General features: G+C 24.9%; 1 long non-coding RNA gene across 1 annotated transcript; it reads left to right on the forward strand.

The window, feature by feature from the left end:
* The first annotated feature begins 287 nt into the window (after positions 1-287).
* On the forward strand, positions 288-596 carry LOC113366530. The gene is made up of 3 exons (XR_003366280.1): positions 288-307; positions 363-489; positions 559-596. It is a non-coding gene; the product is annotated as an uncharacterized LOC113366530 (long non-coding RNA).
* The last annotated feature ends 4,451 nt before the right edge of the window (positions 597-5,047 follow it).

A 5,047-nucleotide genomic window follows, 5' to 3' on the forward strand; every position in this document is an offset into this window, starting at 1 on the left:
TTTGTTGTTACTTTGGATTAAAATACAAAGGTTTGAAAGTTCAACTTAATTTTACGTCATCTGATTTGATTTGGGATGGATAGATTAAGTAATAAGTTATGTATATCTAACATAACCTTAGTTTTAATAGACGAATTCTTTTTACTATTGGTGAGTATAATACTTAATTATGCGTTTATGCATTGTAACTAATAGCCATTTATTTTTAGAATAATTACTGCTAACTACATTATTATTAGTATCTCTAATAAATAATCGGAAACTAGCTATTCGAAATGTCAAAATTTGCAAGTTTTCAATAAAAATGGTAAGAAATGCAAGATAATTTTATTTTTCTCACTAAGGATTTTTATATTGATCAGGAGTTTAAACACATTGAGAAATCAGTTGTACATATTACGTGAAATATAATAAAATATAACATAATAAAATATAACATAACCTAATCTTTTTGAGTGAAGACATACTGCACTTTCATATTTATAAAAGGTAAGACAATACTTGTTATAATATAATTATATGTCTCTGCATTTAAAACATATTCTTATTTATTTTCAGGTAATATTGTTGTAAGCGCAGAAAATAGAGAAACTGGTTTGCTTAGTAGTAAAATGTTATCGAAAAGTTTTTCATCAAAAGTTTGTAACTAAATAAATTATAGAAAGGAAAGATATAAATTTTGACAGAATAGTCAATGTTTGATTATAATAAATGCAATGTGGAATGTCAATAAATCTGTACATTTGCATAGCAAGATTCTAGACTATGATATGAAGTCATTATTTTTTAAGGTAAAAGTAGAGTCGAGTGCATTTTACAATCTCATTTTAACGCTTTCATAAATTATTCATATTGATAATATATAATGATATATTATAAATTTATTAACAAGGAATACGAGGTTTCAGATGACAATACAAACTTGGACAAAAATATTTTGGGGTTATGATTGAAAAAGTTTCCCAGTCACTGTTCTAGACGATGAAATAAATATTTCATAATGGATAATAAATATATTAACAACAAATAAAATATGTTCAGATGCTGTGAAATGTTTTATCGAGTGATGATGTTATAAATAGGAAAGTTTATTTGCTTTTGTTATTGTTATAAAAAAAGTTTACTTGATATGTATTAATAAATATCTATTAAAAAAATAATCAATATTTATGACACTTTTGTGTTTTATAAATAATCATATTTTTAATGCAGTTATATATTTGTATCATTGTTTATATTTAATAAATGAATTTCCACAAAAACATTCTTAATAAATTTACGTATATGTTTATTTCAGAAATAAATAAATAAATAAATAAATAAATAAATTTCAGGTGTTTTATTGTTAAATAAATGACATTGATTTATGCGTTATATTATTTCAACTTCAAATCTTCAAATATTTGTGTTTTATTTCAACATCAGTTATAAGTTTCAGAATAATTCAATAATTAATAATTCTAAATGTTTACCAGCTCTCTGTCTAATTGTATATTACCTTACCAACATTCAACAATTTGTAGGCAACATTGGTTCCAAATTTCCAAATATAGACCAATATAGACCAATGTTGGTTTACCTATATGGCCTCAATATAAAAAATGTTCAATTTTTATGACCAGCCGATATTGGTTTCAAATTTGACCAATGTAGATTTTATATTGCTTGTAGATTCAGACCATATTAATTTCTACATGGGAAAGTAGTAATTGTACTTTTAAATTATTAATTTTGACTTATAATTATTTTTATTTTTATGTTTTCTTGTATTTATACATTTTAATTTTTTTTTAATTTCTGTGTACATACATTTTAAATGATTTCTCAATTTAAAACCATTAAATATGAATAAGTCGAAGTAGATTTACTCATTTTTAATACAATTCATCACAAATCGTGGATATATATATATATATATATATATATATATATATATATAGAATTTTATGATATGAGTGGAACGAATATTAATTGTTTAATATGAACAAAACAGCACTCAGATTTGTTTAACACAACTTTATTTTATGATTACAGACGTTTCGAGACCATGGTGTGTCTCATCTTCAGTGTAATTTCAAAAACAGTTACTTATATACTACACATTCTTTAATAATTTATTTAAATTTCATTTAATTTTTGGTATACAAAAAACACCAACTATTCCTTGCAATGCTTGACACCGTACTAAAGAAACATATAACACTTACAGAAATATTCTAAACAATTTTGAAGTACTTATATAGATGGAGACAGAGAGGGTATCATTATAATGTAAACAGAAGGAGTGCTATCGCATACAGAATCGATAAAAATGAAAAAACAAATTAATTTATTGAAAAGAATAAGATAAATGAAAAAATTTATAAATTATTAATGATGTTTATATAAGTGTCATGTAAAATATTTGTGTCGGTTCTTAGATTTATGCTATTGTTAGTCCGAACTATTAACATTGATTCTGCCATGCTCCGTTTAAATAAGTCTTTCTCATGGAATAAAATTTGGGGATTGTCAAAATCAAACTTATGGTTGTTGATATTAGCATGATCCACAAGTGTACTTTTAAATTTTTTGTTATCTATTTTTTCACATTGTAATTCATGTTGCCTGAGTCTCTTTTCTAAGTTCTGGCAGGTCTGGCCAATATAAGAGCAATTGCAATCCAAACAATTTACTTTATAAACTATATCTTTCTTTTTTGTTAATGGAGTTTCATCTTTAATTTTGGAATATAAAAATTTTAATTGTTTTAATGGAGAAAAAGTAATACGAATATTGTGTTTTTTGAAAAGTCTTTTTGATAATTGGTTAAAATTATTGTCAAGATATGGAAAATTAATGAAAAAAGTTTTTTCAGGAACACTTGTTTTGCCAGGCTCTTCCGGTTTCTTATCAAAAGGTTCAAGTAATTTTGCGACTCTATTTTTAATAATTGGACAAATTAACTTATATGGAAAATTATTGCCAAGTAGGATCGTTTTAACTAATTTTATGTTTGTATCATAAAACAGGGGATCAGATAATAAAATAGCGTGATCTACAAGATTTAGAATGGTAGAAATTTTTATATTGAGAGGAACATGCGAATTAAAATTAATGTATCTCCCGGACCAACTATCTTTTCTGTACCAGTCTGTATAACATACACCGCCTCTATTAATGAGTTTTACGTCAAGAAAATGTAACGTCGAATCATTTTCAAGTTCCTGAGTGAATTGTAAAAAAGAATTGTACTCATTGAATTTGTTGAAAACATTATCTATATCTTTTTTATTAAGTAATATTAATGTGTCATCGACATATCTGAAATAGACCATAGGTTTGGAAGGTAAAGAATTTAAGACATGATTTTCCAAATCTTGTAATACTAAATCCGCCAAAACAGGACTTAATGGGCTGCCCATTGGACAACCTCTCTTCATCGTATAATATTTTTTATTAAAAGTGAAATATGATGCTTTTAAAAGTAATTCTATTCCTGAAATAAAAATTTCCATCGGTAAACAAGTGAATTCAACTATTTGTATCCATCTTTTCTTTATGGCTGTAATAATTAGATCATGCGGAAGATTATTAAATAAATTAATGACGTCAAGACTCATAAAGGAACAATCAGGAGGAATTACTTTATGTTTTATATGTTCTATTAACTGGAAAGAGTTATTTAAACGGTATGGAGAATCTATGGTGACATTCTTTAAAATATCTGAAAAATATTTTGCTAAAAAATAGTATGGCGAATCAATGTAGGAAACAATTGGTCTAAATGGGCAATTAGGTTTATGGATCTTTGGAAGGCAATAGAATTTTGGGGTTAAAGAATGTTGTACTTTTAACTTTAATGATATGGTATTATTAATATGTCCCTTTTTCTCTAATAAATTTATAAATTTAAAAACCTGTCTATGGTGATAGTTGTTCGGATCCGATGCCAATTCTTCATATAGAGATTCATCACTGAGAATTTTCTTTGCTTCTTTATCATATTCCTCTTTTAACAAAACCACTGAAATGTTTCCTTTATCTGCCTTACACACTAATAATTGTTTGTTATCTTGAAGAAATTTTTTTGTAGCTATGATGTCCCGGTAGATGTAAGATGTATCATTCTTGCACTGTACTTTGTTTTTGTGAGTTTTTTGAAATGTTGTAAATTGTTTCATTAACATAAATCTTATCCGTTCGATTTCTTTTCCTTCTGGATCTTTGATTAATTTAAGGCCGGCTTCTAGGCCTTACAATAGCATAAATCTAAGAACCGACACAAATATTTTACATGACACTTATATAAACATCATTAATAATTTATAAATTTTTTCATTTATCTTATTCTTTTCAATAAATTAATTTGTTTTTTCATTTTTATCGATTCTGTATGCGATAGCACTCCTTCTGTTTACATTATAATGATACCCTCTCTGTCTCCATCTATATAAGTACTTCAAAATTGTTTAGAATATTTCTGTAAGTGTTATATGTTTCTTTAGTACGGTGTCAAGCATTGCAAGGAATAGTTGGTGTTTTTTGTATACCAAAAATTAAATGAAATTTAAATAAATTATTAAAGAATGTGTAGTATATAAGTAACTGTTTTTGAAATTACACTGAAGATGAGACACACCATGGTCTCGAAACGTCTGTAATCATAAAATAAAGTTGTGTTAAACAAATCTGAGTGCTGTTTGTTCATATTAAACAATTAAATATATATAGATATATAGAGAGATTATATATAGAATATGAGATAGTATATTATATTATATATATAATATATATATATGAATATATATATATATATATATATATATATGTATATATATATATATATAATATATATATATATATATATATATGTATATATATATCTATATGTATATTATATCTATATCTATATGTATAATATATCTATATATATATAGATATATCTATATATATATATATATATATATCCACGATTTGTGATGAATTGTATTAAAAATGAGTAAATCTACTTCGACTTATTCATATTTAATGGTTTTAAATTGAGAAATCATTTAAAATGTATGTA

Source organism: Ctenocephalides felis, unplaced genomic scaffold (assembly GCF_003426905.1).
Source record: "Ctenocephalides felis isolate EL2017-DRISC unplaced genomic scaffold, ASM342690v1 CF-g0.4_SCAFFOLD_00601, whole genome shotgun sequence".
In the NCBI taxonomy this organism is placed as follows: Eukaryota; Metazoa; Arthropoda; class Insecta; order Siphonaptera; family Pulicidae; genus Ctenocephalides; species Ctenocephalides felis.